Consider the following 21175-nt stretch of genomic DNA (forward strand, 5'->3'; position numbering starts at 1 on the left):
TATATATATATATTAAACACACTTGGTACAAACAAGCCCCTAAATGCAGGCATTGTAGCGTTGTGAGCGGATTTTTGTTTCTGCAGTGTAAATGCACCGTTACTGTTCACAGAGATGGGCAGTATTTTAATTAAATGTATTTAATATACGTATTTTGGAATTTGTATTTTGCTGGACAGAAAATGCAAACAAAGCACTTGTGCCTCTTAATAAAATTGAGGTTAAACTGGAGTCACAGAGAACTTTAACAAATGTCTTTACTACCGTTCTGGACCTTGAATGTGTAAAGTTGCGTTGCTGCCTACGGAGGGACAGAAAGGTCTCAAATTTCATAAAAAATATCTTAATTTGTGTTTGGAAGAGGAACGAAGGTCTTATGGGTGTGAAACGACATGAGGGTAAGTAATTAATGACAGAATTTCCATTTTTGGGTGAACTATCTCTTTAATTCGTCCATCTTCCAACTGGGGAAAAAAAAACAATGTACTAAAATATATATCAGATATTCCTCACTGAATGTTATTACAGGACAGAAGGAAAAGCTGTGCAGCTCTACAACTTTGCTAGCTAGCTGACAAGTGATGTTAGCTTGCTAGCTAAAGTTAGCAACTTGTCTCTATGGACAAAATGCAATTTTTAAAGGGGCTTTATGAAAGAATTAACAAGGGTTTCTGAATTCTACATAGAGCCCATTAACAGCTAAATATCAGCATTTTTAGGAGTTAATCTGTACTGTTAACAGTGAAATAGCTTGAGCCATCCTCTTGAGTAGGACTAAGCGGTTTGACACGCTGATAAAGAAACGATAAAGGAGCGATAAAGAAACATAAAAAAATAAAGCGTAGACATGCTTGATGGTATGATATTCAAGTAAACATAATCGGTTGTGTCTCAAGTGAACAGAAGAAATTAGAAGAAATATGGATTAATATATTGAATATATTGTCTAGTGTTAGGGTTAAAGAAGTTGTTTATAAGTTGTTCAAGGAGGGGAAAGCACTTCTCAAGTCAAGTCACCTTTATTTATATAGCGCTTTTAACAATACAGATTGTGTCAAAGCAGCTTTATAGTATCAAAATAGGAAAATAGTGTGTCAATGCAAAAGGACAATAGTAAACACTCAATTTTCAGTTAAAGGCAGTTCATCATTGAATTCAGTGATGTCATCATCCAGCTCAGTTCAGTTTAAATAGTATCTGTGCAATCAATTCGACGATATCGCTGGAAATGAAGTGTCCCCAACAAAGCAATCCACAGGCGACAGTGGCAAGGAACCAAAACTCCATCGGTGACAGAATGGAGAAAAAAAACTTGGGGGGGGGGCTAAATGTATTTTTAATTCCAGTTTCGGTTCCTCTGAGAGTGTGGTGAGCTGTGTGCCCCCTCGTAGGGACTGCCACTCTCAGCAGCCCAGCAAGAAGCCGGATCTGAGGACGATTATTTAGTCCAAAAAGAAGTCCTGAGGGTCGAGCGCCCGGGAACCTGGGGGTGTGTCTCCCCAGGAGGGGCACGAAAAGTTCCAACAGAGAGTAGAGGCTCCTTCCTGGCACCCTCAGGGGACTGCTGTTTAATCTCCGCCACCACTAGTGTTTTTCGGGGAGCAGCGGCCTCAAGCGAAATGTTACATGTCCGGTTGCCTCTTGCCACGTTTCAGGACACCGGACATCCAACATCCCCCCAACAAAGCGAAGTGTCAAAACTAGTGCCCCTTTCAGAGAAACTGGCAGCATGGAAGCTACTGCCAAATATCTCTCCATGGGTAGAAAGGACTGTAGAGAAAGGCTACAGGATTCAGTTTGTATATCGGCCTCCGCGTTTCACCGGCGTGATCTCCACTTCCGTGAAACCGGAACGAGCGCATTTGTTGACACAGGAATTGCAAGTTCTGCTGGACAAAGGGGCCATAGAACGTGTTCCTCTGCCAGACAGAGTCAATTACAGCCGGTATTTTCTGGTTCTCAAGAAAGATGGGGGGTTGCATCCAATTTTAGATCTTCGCGGGATGAACCGCTACCTCAGAACATACAAGTTCAAAATGCTGACGATCAAGATGATTGTGTCTCAGATCCAATCGGGGGATTGGTTTGTGACAATCGATCTCAAGGACGCATACTTTCACGTAGAAATCTTGCCACAACACAGGAAGTTCCTGAGGGTCGCTTTCGGGGACGAAGCTTACAAGTATCGGGTTCTTCCATTCGGCATAGCCTTGTCACCCCGCACATACACAAAATGCATGGATGCAGTATTGGCTCCTCTGTGACTCGAGGGCATCTGCATTTTAAATTACATAGACGACTGGCTGATTCTGGCTCAGTCTCAAGAGCTTGCACTTCGACATCGGAATGTCGTCCTAGCTCATCTTAAATTTCCTGGGTTGAGACTCAACGCCAAGAAAAGCGTTCTCTCTCCTGCTCAGAGGACAACGTATTTGGGGATTGTATGGGATTCGATCACGATGCAAGCACGGCTGTCTCCTGCACGCGTCAAATCCATTCTAAACACCCTAAAGAACATCAAGCTAGGCCAGAAAGTTACTGTTCATTACTTTCAAAGGATTCTAGGTCTCATGACAGCTGCATCCACAGTGATACCTTTGGGCCTCCTTCACATGAGATCATTTCAGTTGTGGCCCAGAGCCAGGGGATTTCATCCAAGGACCAATCCCCAGAGGCAAATAAGGGTTACGCGCTAAGGGTTAAATGATGGCTCTATTTTGGGCCCTGAAATACTTCCTCCAGCAGTTAAGAGGCTACCATGTCCTAGTGTGGGTGGACAACACTGCGGTAGTCTCTTACATAAATCGCCAAGGCGGAATGCATTCACGCCGCCTAAACAGGCGCTAAGCAGCAGGTTCTGCTTTGGGCACAGGACAAGTACCTGTCCCTCAGGGCGATTTACATCCCCTATGAATATGAATCACATTCAAGCATATGAATGTGGGAGCAGGCTTGCTGTCCAGACAAGCTGTGACACACGGGGAATGGAAACTCCACCCCGAAGTAGTCAGTCAAATCTGGGAAAGATTTCACGAAGCAGAGGTGGACCTCTTTGTTTTACAGGAGACAGCACAATGTCCCCTCTACTTCTCTCTGACTCCTCCAGCTCCCCTGGGTCTGAACGCGATTGCCCATACGTGGCCCAGACTGCGCCTTTACGTATTTCCTCCGATCGCTCTGCTACCGGGAGTCCTGGCCATGGTCCGTGAACAAGGGTCTCGCCTCTTACTGATAGCACCCCGTTGGCTGACCGAGTATGGTTCTCAGATCTAATATCCCTCCTCGACGGCTCGCCATTGGCGATTCCGGTCAGGAGAGATCTCCTATCTCAGGCGCAGGGGACAGTATTTCATCCCCGGCCCGAGCTCTGGAACCTTCATGTCTGGCCCCTGAGGGGGACCAGCTAAGAGATGCTAGGCTTCCAGCCGACGTAGTACAGACTATTCTAAGTGCTAGGGCTCCCTTCTCTAGAAAAAGTTATGCCCTCAGATGGAGCGTTTTTGAAAGTAGGTGTATGGCACATCATGCAGACCCAATGCACTGCCAAGTTGCTTCAGTGCTGGAGTTCCTGCAAGAGAAACTGTCCTCAGGCACATGTCCTGGTACTCTCAGAGTCTATGTGGCCGCCATTTCGGCTTGCCATGTTCTGATTGATGGGGTTTCTGTGGGAAAGCACCCTCTAGTTGCCCACTTCATTCCTGGAGCTAAGTGGTTAAAGCCGCCCACTAGAGTGACAATCCCTTCGTTGGACTTCGCTATAGTGTATATATAGTGTTTATTAAAATAGTTTTAATAAAGCTCAAATAGTCTTCAGTTTACACATCTGTTAGGCAGTTACACTAGTGCGTGTTCGATTTAAAACGCATAGCTCAGACAGAATCATGATTTCTATTTATTTTCCACTATTTATTTTACTGAGGAGCATTAGCAGCTTCCAGCGCTGTCTGCCTGTGTTCTCTCTTCCATGATCGCTGCTCTGACTCAGAGTCAGAGGTAATAACATATTTAATTTCAGCAACATTACATGGCCAAAACACACATTAGACGGCAATCGGAAGTTATTACAAACACTCGATGGTGGTTTAAAGTGAGTTTTGAGTAAAAGCGGAATATAAATCTTATTTATTGTCTTATTTAGCATGATGCTACAGTTTGCATGAATGGCCACATAACACGCGCATTCGGTCGTGTAGTATGAACAGACATCTGCATATGATCGGAAATCCACGCAGTTCCCACGCTACTCTCCATTGGAAATTAATGACTGAATGACCGGTCTGTCGCTTGGAGATAGTGGAAAGCCGTCTTGAAACGCAGTGGAAGCGCCAGTATGACGAGGATCGTTTTCATTTTAAAACATAAACGCACCAGTGTAAATGTAGCCTTACATCTAAGGGGGCTGGGACGCATTAGCACTACAGCCTCACGTGTGCGCCATGTCCACATTATGTAATTTTCGTCATCAGGAGAGCTCACGGACCGCCGCGCACCCCGTCCGCGTGCAGGCAATTTTCGCGCGGACAGTCCGCGTACAACAGCGCATGCGCGAGGTGAAAGTTGAGACAGAGCGCAAGTCAAATTGCGCCTGTGTCGAGCTCGTCCGTCCACACTCATCCGCGGTTGAGTATACTTTGGAAGCTGTGCGGACGCGGCTGAGCGCGAGACGGAACGGAATTGGATGACTCGCCACACTCCCCCCGAAAGCGTCGTCCTGGTACGTCGTGCGCATCTGTGAATAGACAGAGGGGAGAGTAGGGGTGGGGGGGGGGAAGTATTAGCCGACAGACCTGCCCATCCTGACCACATCCTTGACAGCCCATCGGCATTGCCATGGGCGGCTCCAGCCCGATGTTGCACCTTGAAATGAAAGTCTTGGAGAGCGAGGAACCACCGAGTGACTCGTGCGTTTGTGTCTTTTGCTCGAGCCATCCACTGTAGCGGCACGTGGTCGGTCACCAGCGTGAATCTCCTGCCCAGCTAATAATAGCGCAGCTCTAGGATGGCCCATTTAATGGCCAACGCCTCTTTCTCTACAGCCGCGTACCTGGTTTCGGCAGGAGTGAGCTTCCGACTGATGTAGATGATTGGGTGCTCTTCTTCCCCTTTAACCTGTGACAGGACCGCGCCCACGCCGGCATCGGAAGCATCAGTCTGTAGAATGAAGGGACAACTCAAGTCCGGGGCATGGAGGACAGGCGATGAGGAGAGCGCATGTTTGAGCATCTGGAACGCGGTCTCTGCCTCCGTAGACCACTTTAGTTTTTCCGGCTGCCCCTTTTTGGTCAGGTCTGTCAGCGGGCTGGCTATGGAAGAGAAATTGGGTATGAAGCATCTATAGTAGCCCGCCAAACCCAAAAAGGCACGTACCTGGGTCTTATTGATGGGCCTAGCCACTTTCTGGATGGCTTCCACCTTCTTACTCTGTGGTTTGATCAGACCCTGTCCGATCTGGTAACCCAGGTACTTTGCCTCTGCGAGTCCCAGATGGCATTTCTTTGGGTTGGCTGTGAGTCCAGCCCGCCGCAACTCCATTAGCACTCTCCGCAACCGGTCTAGGTGGTCCTCCCAGCTCACAGAGTGGATGACTACATCGTCCAAGTATGCCGCTGCGTACTCTTGGTGCGGCCGAAGTAGAATGTCCATCATTCGCTGAAACGTGGCTGGGGCTCCGTTCAGGCCAAAGGGTAGAACCCAGTACTGCCAGTGGCCGCTGGGGGGTGCTAAACGCGGTCTTTTCCTGCGATTCGGGAGTCAGGGCCACTTGCCAATAGCCCTTTGTCAGGTTTAGCGTGGTTATGAAATGGGCCCTGCCCAGCCGGTCCAGGAGCTCATCCACTGCTGGGATAACCATCGAAGCTGGAGATTTCGTTAAGCCGCCGGAAGTCATTACAGAAGCGGAGAGTGCCATCTTTTTTTGGGACCATAACGACGGGACTGGACCACGGGCTACGGGATGCTTCAATTACCCCAAACTGTCTCATCCTCGTTATCCCCTTCTCTATAGCCAGCCGGCGAGCTTCTGGTACACGGTAGGACCGCTGCCGAATAATGACACCAGGGGACGTACGGATCTCACACTGTATGATGTTGGTCTGCCCGGGAAGTTCGTTGAATACATCCTTAAACTGACTGACCAGGGCGCTTATTTCCGCTTTTTGGTTTGGGGACAGCTGCTCTCCCATTGCCACAACGAGGCTTTCCTCCCGCGCGAAGGCGGCCAGCTGTTCTCGTGGTACCGTCCATTTCTTCAACAGGTTTACGTGATATATCTGCTCTTCTCGTCTGCGCCCCGGCTGACGGACGCGATAGTTAACCGGCCCCACTTTTTCCCACCACGGTGCATGGTCCCTGCCACGATGCCAGAAACTTGGAGGTGGACCAGGGCGCTTATTTCCGCTTTTTGGTTTGGGGACAGCTGCTCTCCCATTGCCACAACGAGGCTTTCCTCCCGCGCGAAGGCGGCCAGCTGTTCTCGTGGTACCGTCCATTTCTTCAACAGGTTTACGTGATATATCTGCTCTTCTCGTCTGCGCCCCGGCTGACGGACGCGATAGTTAACCGGCCCCACTTTTTCCCACCACGGTGCATGGTCCCTGCCACGATGCCAGAAACTTGGAGGTGGCTGTGGGCAGGAGCACCAAGACTCGATCTCCCGGTTGAAATTCCCGTGGTTGGGCGGTCTGGTTATACAGCCGCCGCTGGGCGTGCTGGGACTCTGTCATATGTTCCTTGACAAGGGGCATCACTCGTTCGATCCGTTCACGCATATCTTTTATGTGCTCGATGACAGTGCAGTGGGGAGCTGGCTGATGTTCCCATGCCTCCCGGGCCACGTCCAGAAGCCCGCGAGGCTGGCGGCCGAATAGTAGCTCGAAGGGCGTGAATCTGTGGATGCCTGGGGAACTTTACGGATGCCGAAGAGCACATACGGCAGCATGAGGTCCCAGTCACGCCCGTTCTCTGTCACCACTCGCCATAACATCCGTTTTAACGTTTGGTTGAATCTTTTGACGAGACCATCCGTTTGGGGGTGGTAGACAGACGTGCGGAGCTGCTTTACCTTGAGCAGCTGACAGAGGTCCGTCATCAGCCGGGACATGAACGGGGTTCCCTGGTCAGTCAGGATCTCTGAAGGAATGCCCACACGGCTGAACAGCAGGAAGAGTTCCTTTGCGATGGCTTTAGCGGTGGCTCAGGGGCACAGCTTCAGGATACCGGGTAGCGTAATCCACGATGACCAGGATGTGTTCATGGCCATGGGCAGATTTCGGCAGGGGCCCTACCAGGTCCATCCCAATGCGGTCGAAGGGCACCTCGATGATGGGCAGCGGCACTAGTGGACTGGGGGGAGGACGCCGAGGTGACGTGCGCTGGCACATGGGACAGCTCTGACAGAACCGCTTTACTTCTGCATCCAATCCCGGCCAGTGAAAACGATCCCGTATCCGCTGTATCGTATTAGCTGCCCCGAGGTGCCCCGCCATCGGATGCGAGTGAGCTAATTCCATCACGGTCTCCGTTTTGGTTCTTGGTACTACCAACAGCAACTTTTCCTAGCCTCCGCTAGTTCCACCGACTCTACCAGCTCAGCCAGACTTTTGGGGTTGCGCATACTCACAGGTCTTCGGTAACGTCGAGGGAGCGCTCGGAGCAGGCGATCAATAACCACTTTCTCACCAGAGGTGAGCGAAACGCGTTAACCGTGTTGCTTGTACTCTCACGGGTGCTCATCGTAGATCCATTGACAGAATTGCTGGGCTGCACTGACTGGTGACAGCCCCATCCGAGCCAGGATCTCATGCTTCAGAGCCTCATAATCCTCATTCTGCGGGGAATGAAGGAAGAAATATGCCCGTTGGGCTTCTCCCGTTAAGAACGGTGCCAATACTCGCCCCCATTCCTCTCTATCCCATTACTCTCTGGTTGCGATGACTTCGAATGTGTGGAGGTAAGCCTCAATGTCATCCTGGTCGCTGAGCTTGGTGAGATGCTGGTGGGCCAGAACCCAGGGCTCGTGTAGGGTAGCCCGAGCTGCAGCGGCTTGTAGCACATCGACCACCTGCTCAATCCTTTCTTTCCTCAATGCAAGCTGCTCCGTGAACTGTTGCTGACGTGTGGTGATCTCCGTGAGTCAACGGATGATCTCCTCCATGCTTCAGCTTCCTCGGGCGGGAGAGAGAGAGAGAGTGCTATTTCACATGGGATGATTATTATACTAACAGTACTTACTAACTAGTAGAGTATGCCACTTACTGAGTCAGGGATAAAGCCAATGGCATGCAGTTCTACTTTTCCAGAGACTGAAAATGCGTCGACCGTCTCAAGAGGAATTCTGTGTTTGAACTCCAAAATGTGAACACCATTAACCGCTACCTACAAAAGTAAATGGGTCAAATTCCTGTCACTTGACAAATCTAAAATTTCTCCCTGAAAGTACTTGTATTCCAACAACAACAACTACTAATAATAATTAATATATGTGTTTCTGATGCTTTAAATCACATTGGGTATTACACTAAATGATAGCATATAGTAAAATAAAATGGTTTTGGCACTTAATTGTCATTTTATTTACTTTTTTTTTTGTAGAAGAACAATCATTCTGGAAACATTTAAAATAATTTTTGGTAACACTTTTCTTAAAGCCTTTATGTATATTGCATTATAAAAGTAGTTTTAATGCATTAATTATGCCATGTAATGCACCTTATATGTGCATTATATGTGTAATGCACATTGTACAATCTCATGAATAACTGTAACCACAGTTTATACATTATTCCCCGGTTTCACAGACTAGGCTAAAGCCTATCCCAGACTAAAATGGAACTCTGAGCTGTTTCAACTGAAAGAAACTTGCATTAATTGATCTTAAAATATGTCAGTGCCCTAGTTTTGTCTCAAGATGCACACCTGCACAACAGTAATTTTTTTTTTTTTCAAAGACATGTTTATAAAAATTACTTAAATGTCCAAATTGAACTATAACCTAATTCTGGCTTAGTCTAAGCCCTGTCTGAAACCAGGCCTATAACACTTATCAATTCATTGTTACACTATGCATTTTTAATTCGGTTAAAATTATTTACGACAAGATATAATGTATTACAACGCACATTATGAATAACTATAATACATTATACCCTGTACTAACACCTTATAATGCATTACACATAAAGGCTTTAAGTAAAGTGTTACCACATTGTTTTTTTTATATAGATTTGTATTCATTATTATTGTTGTTGTTATTACTATATAATATTTGGTTGACCAATGGACCTATCTAAAGGACATTTTCAAACAATGGTACTGTACAAACCAGAAGTGCACAGTCCTGTTCCTGGAGATCTACCTTAAAAGAACAAAACAAAAAACAAAACAACAACATAAAAAAATAAATAAAATACAACTGAACCTGCTAATTAAGATATTCAGGAACACTTGGCAGTTACAAACAAGTGTGTTGAAAGATGGTTGGAACTGAACTCTGTAAGAAGACAGACCTCCAGGAATAGAATCTGCCAGCCCTGCTGGTAAACAAAATGTCAGAGACATTAACAGAAATTTGCATGGTCTAAAATTTCAACCCACTTTGTTAAATATAATATAAGAAAAAAACCAAAATCAAATATTTTCACATTCTCAAGGTTGTAGGTAGGGCAAAATTTGATGCTTGACTTACAGATGAGATTTTGCCAATAGCTCTATTTTTACACGTACAATATGCTGCGTTCACGCCATATCGTAATTACCGTAATTTCGAGATGACAGCACGTGACGTTCTACTCGGAGCTGTTCCCGTCCTCGGACTCGGAATTATGCTTTTCTATGGCTTTATCAACGCCTAAACAGAGCCTGCGGTGATCAGGTGGTACAGCGGTCACGTGGTACAAAGTCGTAGCTCTCAGAAAACTCACAGTTCACAAGTTGTAATTACGAGTTCTACGAGGACGTGAACGCTTTTTACAAGTTGGAATCTCGTAATTACGGGAATTCCGATATGGCGTGAACGCACCTTTACTCATGTCTTGTATTCCCTGTGTGCTTGTAGACTTATGTTATTTCCTGTCTTGTGCCTTGTTTTGTAGTTCTTTGTAGTTTTCCTTGATTAGGTTTCCCAGGTGTTTTCCATTAACCATGCCCCCTTATTATCTTAAGCTTGGTTCTCTTGTGAACAAATAAGTGCTTGTGTTTCACTCGTGTTTTGTGAGTTGTTGTAAGTGTTCCTAGTGTTTCTCAATTTATTTATTAAAGTCTTTTACACTGCATGACAGAATGACTGACCTATAATATGGATCTAGCAGGAAGTAACAGGAAGTCTCCCTTCACTGTTTCACTGTGTGTGTTTATGTGCATGTATACCAGTTTAAGTGGACCAGTGTACTCACTCACCCTTGACTTAATATTAATAGTCAGTCAAAGTTATGACTGTTTGAGGAAACACAATCTAGAGATGCACCGAGATTTTTCATGGACAATTCCGGTTGTCAGCAAATGGGCTGATTCTGATACCGATTGCTGTTTTTTTTTTTCTTTAAGCAAGAGACAAGAAAGAATTAAAGAATACATGAACAAGCTGTTTATTTGCTCTATTAGAGGCTGAACTGGCCTTAAAAAAATCTGTAGCCATTTGAAATTAGAGGCAACCACTGCATTTTACCACAAAGATGCTACATGTAGCATGAACAGTTTAAAAAAAGTTAATAATTAGATGTACAATTAAAAGATTTAAAGCAAACATATTTCTAGGGGTGAAGCAATATTTATATAGGCGGAGCAAGATACTTTATCACTCCGTCTATGGCGCACTGCGATTAGGATTACGCTGTAAGTACAGAAGACAAACCAATGTGCCATTGTCTCTGCATGATGGACCATGGTATCGGCCCCAAAGTGCGTCGGCACACATGGAAAATGCCCTATATGCCAGATGGCCAGTCTACCCCTGCAGTCTGTCCAGCAGGTTGAAACATGAAGGCATAGCTGTGCTGAATGTGTTGTGGTCCTAGCAGGTCCTGGCGTAGCGCGTTCATAGCTAGCCATATGGGTCTGTGCCGAGGATTTGTCAAGTTGTCAAGGTCTTTGCTGAGTAAGTCTAGTGTCCATACTTACTAAAGGTGACATTTTGCAAATATCTCTCTTTATATGTATACAGTACTTACTATTATCTTCAAAATCACTATAATTAAATACATTTTCCATCTTTCAAAGTTTTAGTAGGCATCTAGTGGCTACAATGACTTACTAAAGATGAGATTTTGCCAATGTCTCAGTTTATACAAATACAATACAATCCATACTTGATTCTGCTGTTTTCCTGTTTATTTCTGTGAAGCTGCACCATCTGTATTGTATAAAGCACGATAGAAATAAATGTGACTTTACTTGACAAAATCTCACTGTGTTTGCTCATTTAGGCCAGATGAAAACTGGTCCCCCAAGAGAACTGGGGGCCGGTTGCATAAACTGCTTAGACTAGTCTTAAAAAGTTAGTCATCTAATTTGTTTTCTTAAAGACTGGTCATAATTTTTAAAAGTCAGTTACAAAAATTTAGATTGGCCCAACTTGAGTCAGAAAAGTATGTCGAAGTTGGCCGAATACCTCAAGCGTGTGACGGAAATGTTACGCCCCTTATTTTAACCGAACCTATACTGAACTGACTGCAACTGAATAATGATACTATTGTTTTGCTATAGCTGCTTTACAGCATTTTTTTAAGTTTGCATCAATAGGGGTACAATCAGAGCTCTCCCAACACCAAAAATTATATAATTAGGCAACTTTTCTGACTGCTAATCATGATAGCTCTGACCGCACTGGAGAATCAGGCCAATTCTCCAATTCCCAAGGCAATTCTGATAAGAATTAAAGCTAGCCATGGATAGCTCTGATCACACTGGGGAATCGCGTCTAAGACAATTCAGTTAAGAATTACAGGAGAGGAGAGAATGACATGAAGAGACCAGCCCAGAAAATGGAGTGCAGCTAGAAGAAAACAAATTAGAGGTATTTTGCATTGTGATGAAGGACAGTTTTTCTACCTATAGAAAGGCCTTAAAATTGTTATATCTGCATACAGTACTTTTATTATTTATTTACATAATTTTTTTTAGAAGAAAACAAACACTACCCTAGGTATTAAGGTACAAGCTTGATACTATCAGAGAAAATTATAACCCTGCAACCATTTGCTATAGGATCACATCAGAGTGAATTATAGATGCCCTGAGTATCAATTCCATTCATTTTTTTGCTATAGGAGAGGAAGAATTGTATAAACTTGTTGAATCATCTAAACCAACAACAGACCCTATACCAGGGGTAGGCAAGTTCGGTCCAAGAGAGCCACTGTCCTGCAGAGTTTAGCTCCAACCCTGAAAAAAAACCTCACCTGCCTATAGCCTTAGTAATCCTGAAGACTATCGCCATGTCCAAATACCCACACCTGCGGTCTTGGCCACTTGAGAGCGTGTGCGCGCGACAGGATGCAAGTGCACAAGACTGTCCCAGGTCTTAAAAACACCAAAACACAGTGCACTTAACGTACACTAAATCCACACTATCTCTCATATACCGCTCCGGAGCGATATTAGAAGCTTAGTGCATCCCATCATGCATCATGTTCTGGAAATAAATCATGAGAGTTTTTGTCGAGTTCTCGCGAGAGGTCACGGAAACCTTTACAATATATGTTAAATATTAATAATGAGATATTACATATAATTTGGAAGTAAAACAAAGATTTGCATGTTTTATTGGTGCAAATGAGTAGTGGTGATATTTATTTTGTACAACATTTGCAACTGCTTTTTATCACTTAATTATAAGCACCACAAAATTAAATTGTGGTGTCTGCATAAAGCACGACCCATTTCCGCTAAGTGTATGTGTGTGCACGCTTTGTGGAAGAAGCAGCCTGCAGCTTGTGGCAGTTCTTTCTCTCTTTATTGTATTTGTTCATCTCACTGAAAGGGTTATAAGGTAAATGATTTTATCATTGTACATTGTATGATGCAAATTGCTTATTGTAATGTTGGGTTTCGTGTTTGGTTTATGTAGTGTTTGTTTCTGTTTTTGTGTGTTTCTGTAGTTCTTACAGTGTTTACTTGAATGTCAACGCATTAAACATTTTGGAAACATCAGTCAAGGAGCATTGACCAACAATTCAGTGGGGTAGAAACACAGGATAACAAATCATTTTCAGGGGAACTTAAAATGATTATTATTCCATTATCTAAAAATGTCAAGCTGTAAAAAAGTTAATAGTTAGTTAGTTTTAGTTAGAAGCAAAAAAAAAAAAAAAAAAAAAAATTTTTTTTTTTTTCTTTAAAGGGATAGTTCACCCAAAAATGAAAATGTGATGTTTATCTGCTTACCCCCAGGGCATCCAAGATGTAGGTGACTTTGTTTCTTCAGTAGAACACAAACGAAGATTTTTAACTCAAACCGTTGCAGTCTGTCAGTCTTATAATGGAAGTGAATGGGAATCACGGCTTTGAGAGTAAAAAAAACATACACAAACAAAACCAAATTAAACCGTGCGGCTCGTGACGATACATTGATGTGTAAAGACACGAAATGATCGGTCTGTGCAAGAAACTGAACAGTATTTATATAGTTTATTACCTCTGATGCACTGCAATGTCTGAACTGTCATGAGCGCGTCCTCGACAGCAGGCGCGTGAGGCGTCTTCTTCTTCTTCTTGCTTTAACACGCTCAGGATGCGTTCATGACAGTTCAGAAATTGCAGTGCATCAGAGGTAAAAAAACTATAGAAATACTGTTCAGTTTCTTGTACAGACCAATCGTTTCGTGTCTTTACACATCAATGTATCGTCACGAGCCGCAGGGTTTAATTTGGTTTTGTTTGTGTATGTTTTTTTTTACTCTCAAAGCCGTGATTCCCATTCACCTCCATTATATGACTGACAGACTGCAACGGTTTGAGTTACAAATATTCGTTTGTGTTCTACTGAAGAAACAAAGTCACCTACATCTTGGATGCCCTGGGGTTAAGCAGATAAACATCAAATTTTCATTTTTGGGTGAACTATCCCATTAAATGAATAGCTGCTGCTATCTGCCCCCTTTCCAGAATGGCTCATGCCTTGGTTACTACAGCAACAACAAACAAAACATATGTAAGTTTTTGATTACCATTTCTATATATGATGACCCCTTTTAGGTGCAATAGTTTAAAAAGTGTAAATGGTTCAATAGACTGACTTGAAGAGAAAAAAATGCATAAAAATCATTATAGTTTCACAAAGTTTAATAAAGTCTAAAATAATTAGTTTGCAAAGTAATCTCTGATGCACCAAATACTTAAAGACCATTAATTGCTACCTTAATCGTTATATATCTTACTGATATTAAAAACATCTGTCAAGTTGCTAGACATGAATGTATTGCTATCCAATTAAAATGAATAGACAATTTTGTCTATTTTAGTACAGCACATAGATTAATACTTCCATAAAGAGACACTTAAATACTCATACTTAGTTGTTGAGTAGAGTTTCCATTGATTACAATTGATTTCCCTGTTTATCACTGTGAAGCTGCTTTGACACAATCTCTATTGTATAAAGTGCTATAGAAATAAAGGTGACTTGACTTAACATGGCCATTATATCAACAAGCTGTCTATTGAGGGGTAAGAACCAGCACATGAGTCAAAATGGCTGACACGCCAAGTAAGCCTGGTAGGTGAGAAGAGAAGACAGCGGTTTTTATCTACTGAAGATGTATTATTAAGCGTATTTTGTGACAAAGAGCTGGATGATGATTAACAAAATTAAAATATTCAGCATTTAATGTCAGTAAAGTGTCGCTAGCTAGCAGGTAGTAACCAATAACTTACATTCTAATGGTATATCATAGGCACTCAGTTACTGCTTAGCCACAAAAGAGAGAATGCAGAGAAGGGATTATTATTATTATTGTTTATAATAATTAGTTATGCAATTCATTACTTCATTATCATTCAGTTAATGGTATTTGCTATAATATTTTTTATTACAAACCCTAGTAAAATAGTAATATACTGTACTGAAAATAAATTTATTTCATACTAGTTTAAATGTTTTAACATTTTATTATACTTTATTTGGAGTACTACTTGTGAACAATGGACATTTCTCAATATTAAGCCTAAAATGTGTTTTAATGTCACTATGAGGATCTTCATCTTGGATCAGGATCTGAGGATCTTTGAATAATATTTAAATGCAAGATATTTAAAGTGTACCTGAAGTATACTTGCGATAGTTCCACTTTTAACACAATCAAATAAATTTCAGTATATCTTTAGTTGGACTTCAGCACTACTTTCTTGTGGTACAAAGTACAAAATTAGTTGTTCCAATTTAGCAGACTTTAAGTATACCAGTTTAGTAATATGTAAATGTATTTGTAGTATACTTAGCATGAAATAAATTTCGGCTAAAAATCCATCAATAAAAATCGGCTCGGCTCAGTTTGCATTTCCACTGCAGTTTTAGTACCGCTTTAGAGTGGGTGGGATTATAGACATGTCGTTATAGTTGCGCCGCCTCTACTGCCGCGACCTCCTGAAAAACTTCTTTCATTAATTTTGTCGTCCCATCAATCTCTCGCTGGATCCGCTTCTCGGCTATCAACAAGAGGAACGTCTGTACTTCCTCAACAGACCACGAAACAGCCATTATTTTGTTGTTTAAAAAAAGGCTAGTTCAAAACTGTTGCATTCATTCAAAAAAAGTTGCATTCGATCCTCGCTGGCTGTGCTATTTTAATCTAGAGGGTCTAGTGTCTCGTGTCGCAAGTTCAATGACGCGGGTAGTGACGATTCTCTCCAGCCAATCAGTGATCAGCAGGGTTTACACGTCACAGTTTGGTAACGGTACGGCTCGCTTGGGACCTCAGCCGAGGTGGTACTGAAAAAAGTATCAGGTACTGTACCCAGTGGAAAACCCCCCAAAAGTGAGCCATACCGTGCCCTACCATGCAGTGGAAAAGTGCCATATGTGACCCATAGGGCTCTGCTCCTTTCATTTCAACCCAAATCACACTACTACACTTTCATTTGTTCTTTAGCAATCTCTCAAATATTTGGGACATGCTTGGAACCTCAGCCGAGGTGGTACTGAAAAAAGTACCAGATACCAGGTACTGTACACAGTGGAAAACCCCCCAAAAGTGAGCCGTGCCGTGCCGTACCATGCAGAGGAAAAGCACCAATTGATTCTGGATTAATTCCACCCTTATATTAGCCCATGCAACCCTTAGGGCCCTCATCTTAAGCGCCCTAGGGCTGGGCTCGCAGGATGGCTTTTCATTCTGCGCTTGTAGCAGGGTGCTATTTTATTTTGTTTGCCATAGCATTAAAGTTAACACAATGCGAGTGAACTGTATCGATAGAGAATGCTCTGGTAACTAACATAACCTTTGCTCCCTGAGCTAACAGGAATGAGCATTGTGTAGCTGGCTGTGCTACAGTGCTGCACCTAAGTCGATTCTGCCACTTCTCAGCTGAACGATTCTGATGAAATATCATTCAGCACTGACTTGTATTCGGTTGTTAAGTGGTGACGTAAGAAGCGCTGTTTCCGGGTCCAAGCCTCAACTCACTTCACTTGAGAATACAACCTCAGCAGCCGTTTATGAGCACTGTTTATTTATATTAAACATTTAAGCTAAACGTTTTCAAACTTACGGTCTACACTACAGTCTCCATGCTCACAGCATCTCAAACACAAATAATTTTTATATTTATTTATTTATATTTATATTTTCATTGTCTGGCTATCTGGGATTTCGGTGTGGAGTTAAAGGTTAGGATTATATTGTTTTTGGTAGTATTATATCACATTGTGAGTGTATATTAGCACCTTTTGTTGTTTTCTCGTGGTATCTGATAGAGCGTTTGGACACGGAAGCGGTGACACGTGACGTCAGACTTAACAAGTGGATAGGCAGCCGGGCCCACCTGTTTTGACAGGCTGAAATGCCATTTATTCATGCAGCAACACGGACGTTATCAATTCAGGCTTCAGTATTTCAGAGAAGCGGAGTTTCCCCATATTGATAAAGTTAACGTAATGCTCGTTCCACTTATCTCAAGGTTACATAAACTTGCACAACGTGGTCCATACATATACTATATATATATATAGGACTTCCTGTTTGTTGCTGCCGTGTGTTTTGAGTTTGAGCTCCGTCAAGTTAATTCTTTATCGTCTATTTTTTATCTTAAAATCAATTTTATGCACCATAATTTTCATTTCTATAACGTGTGAATATATCCCCGATCGTATTCTACAACAAAAACAATCAGAGCGCCTTGTTATCACTAGTTCAAAAATCCCTTGTGGGGGGGAAAAAAACAAACAGAAAAGAAACTCAGAAAAAAAGTCAGATTATGACATTGATAAAGATACTGTACATAAATGGTAATGAGTTTAGTTCATGACAAGAATGGCACAATAACAAAGCTAACTTTGAAAAAAACTGACTTGCATCCATGCAAACGAAACTAGAGTTCCAGTCTATGAAAGCCAATGATTTCAACCTGAAACACAAAAATCAAAGAGAGTATTCCTGTAATCCACATGCATTTTGAGCTAGTTTGAAACCATCATAAGTGTTCACGTGCAGCTAGCCGATAAACATCAATGCAGGTGGTTCATAGAAACAGCACTCCTCACATTACTTTCCATGCATAAGCATAGAGTTCCACTGATTGACAAAAGGGAATGCATGTCCTCAACAGAAGAACCCCAGAATAGTCATTAGCTCTTGCTTCTACATAACTCTTGCTAATTTCTTTGAGTTATCTACCTGTATAAATATCTAACTAACTACATATTTATATAAAGGGAGATATTGGAAAAATCATATCTAGTCAGCTACTAAAGACTTACTACTGCAACTGGAATGTCATTATAACATTTAGGTGAATTATGATGATTTTATTTCTCTAATAATCGAGTATAGTACATGGATATAAGGAATTATTGCCAAACTTTTATCTGTAGTAAGTCAGTGTTGCCACTAGGAACCTACTACAACCTCTGAAATATGAATATAACAATTAGGTGAATTATAGCGATTTTGTATGTTAAAACTCATTTGGATGAATGACAGTATTGCTTACGTTTTTGCACTGTGGGTGGTAAATTCAGACGGTTTCTTATGCAGCAGGTAAATAGTATTCACCACAATGAATATTAAATGAAACTGGGTCTCAGAAGGACATAGAACCTTAATAATGCATTTATGTACTTAAAATAATCAGACGGATGTATTTAGTGGATTTTACCTGTGCGCATCATTATGAACACATCCCTGTATAACAATCATCTCTCCTGGGTGAAGACCACCCGGTATGATCTCAGTTAATGGGATTGTCTGATGAAAATCATAATAAAAACACAATCCATCAGCATTATTTTTCAGTCTAGGTTACTGTTATGATGAACGAAACAGAATGCTTACAAATCCACAAATAAACACTTGTTTTCGCATGTTATTATCGTATGCTCATTTGAAAGGTGTAGCGGAACACTGGATGCACCAAAGGATCAACCTCGAATAAGGATAAACACCAGTAGTGCCTTTTCTTGGGTGTTTACTGCAAGCATGAAATGGGACAGTGTTACAACAATCATCTGTTCTGGTTTCACAATCTGCAAATACATCATTTAGTTAGTGCATTGCCACATTTTTCTAATATGCAGGCGACTTACAATACCAAAGTAACAATTCACAGTTTCAGTGTCTTCTCTTTAACACATATAACATGCTGAGTTATGAACTACATTACCCAAAATGCACCGCCGATTACTGGCGCGCATTTCACTTTAAGCAATCATCCAAATGTAATGAAATGAAAATCAGATTAACATTAACAAGCATCCTCATACTGATGAGAATGAACACAGGACATAAACTGATATTTTAGATGTTGTACCGTTCATGGAAGTACGACACAATCGCAGGTTTAAAGCGATACAGTTTATGCAAGTATTAAACATGTACAACCTCTAATTTTACACATTACAGGGTCAACAACGGTATTACCAAAATATTTTGTTCTGATTTCATTGTAACTTCTACTTAATATGCTCTAGGAACATGTTTGAGTTGTCCATTAACAGAGACACGTACCTCTCTTCAGAATATTTCACACAGACTAGTGATGTTTCGTTCGTGAACGAATCGTTCTTTTTGAATGAATCTTTTAGGTGAACGAATCGTTCTCGTTCACGTAATCCATTGACTCATATTTCTCGTTCACTGAAATTCCTCCCTCCAGAGCAGCGCGGTGCTATTAGCAGCGCATGCGCACGCAAGTGAACCGGGTAGCTCTGTGGACTGTTTCATCCTGTCAAAGAATGACTAAACCTCGAGCCAATAGTCTATAAATGGGCTATGATTAGACGTCTATTAGATTTTCACTGACAGCCCAAATTTAGCCTTGTTTTAGCCTAGACCCATATTCACCGTCTATTAGACGTATATATGTAATCGTTTAATAGCGGTCTAATTGATGACTAGTCTATTCTTGGGCTATGATTAGACGTCTATTAGATTTTCACTGACAGCCCAAATTTAGCCTTGTTTTAGCCTAGACCCATATTCACCGTCTATTAGACGTATATATGTAGTCGTTTAATAGCCGTCTAATTGATGACTAGTCTATAAATGGGCTATGATTAGACGTCTATTAGATTTTCACTGACAGCCCAAATTTAGCCTCGTTTCAGCCTAGACGTCTAGACTATATTTCGACGTCTTTTAAATGCAAAATTGCTTGCTGGGTGGTCAGTCGGCCATTTAGCATGTCAATCTAGAACAGCAATCAGCAGATGCAAAGCGCAGTTATAGGTACTGTGCACATACGCTTGTTTATATATTCATATTTAGCATACAGAACATAACTGTTTAATCCCCGATTTATGAATGTGTAATTGTCTGACCAAACAATTAAAATGTTAATTATGCAAGAAAACCTTGTGCTTTGGTCATCTGAACAACTTATTTAGACTTTATTTATTTAATGAGTAGATTATGCACACATTTTAATAAAGCCAAATCAGTTTTTGTAACGTGTTATGTTTTAAGTCAACGAACGTATTCACCTAAGACACTCTTTTTCGCCACCTGCTGGCGTATTTATGTAATATGAAGAAATGGTCACTGAACGAATCAGTGAACGAATCTGAACGAATAATTTTAGTGAACGAACTGAAAATGAACGAATCTCTTGAAAGAATCAAAATTTCCATCACTAAGCTTTATTTTAATTGTAAATACTTTGCATTTTAAAATCGACTTCTAAATGTCTGTTCAGTAGTCCCTATAACATGACAATTTTAATTTGTGGTGCTACTGAAGAGTGCAGCACCAGGGGAATATACCATTGATGGAAGAGGGGGGTATACCACATCAGTAACACAAAAGAACATAACACATTCTTCTAAACAAACACGTGCAGTACAAGAAAGTAGTGTGATTATAATGTTCGATAAACACCAAGATTAAATGCGGTGTAATAAAATCGCAATTTCCATTCTGCAATAATTTTATATATACTCCCAACCCCTCCCCCATAATGAAACGATGGATCATCCCTTACCCAGTCTTTCTGCACTTGGTTTTTCTTAACCAAAGTAACAAACAAAGTTTGATGAATTTATAACACTTTTACACCATTACAAAGGTCATCTCAAATTCATAAATTGACGACTTAGAATCGTCTGTTTTGCATTTGCCACTGACATTAAAATTCCTGTATTTAGCAGTTAACAATAATATACTTAAAGGCGTTAATTAAAAAAATATCGTCTTGTTAAAACCCCGTTTCCTCCATTGACGAAGAAGTGATTGGCTTAAAAACAACGGAACTAAAACAGCATGTTTGAGCATCATTTGTATGAGGTGCCAGACTGGACAAAAATGAAGGGAACGCGATTTGAATGCTCGGTTTGAATGCATGACGCTTTTGAATAATAATAATAATAATAATAATAATGATAATTTATTATTATTATTATTAACAATCACAACAACAATAAAACAACAGATTTTGCGTTCCTCATTATACATTGTGTCATACAGGGAAGCCCCCCCAGGGAAGGGGGGAAGCCCCCCCCCCCCTAAGGATTGTGTTTTTTTTTTTGTGCAACAAA

The 21175-nt window shown here is 41.8% G+C and overlaps 1 long non-coding RNA gene across 1 annotated transcript in view; it reads left to right on the forward strand.

Moving 5' to 3' along the window:
• The window catches only part of LOC107748601 (uncharacterized), a 17623-nt gene extending 674 nt beyond the window's left edge, over positions 1-16949 (forward strand). Inside the window, exons 2-3 of the long non-coding RNA XR_001640948.1 lie at positions 8383-8389; positions 16544-16949. This is a non-coding gene — a long non-coding RNA (uncharacterized LOC107748601). The remainder of the gene's footprint in view (positions 1-8382; positions 8390-16543) is intronic.
• Positions 16950-21175: the final 4226 nt, after the last annotated feature.

Source organism: Sinocyclocheilus rhinocerous, unplaced genomic scaffold (assembly GCF_001515625.1).
Source record: "Sinocyclocheilus rhinocerous isolate Xijiao unplaced genomic scaffold, SAMN03320098_v1.1 scaffold2034, whole genome shotgun sequence".
Lineage (NCBI taxonomy): Eukaryota > Metazoa > Chordata > Actinopteri > Cypriniformes > Cyprinidae > Sinocyclocheilus > Sinocyclocheilus rhinocerous.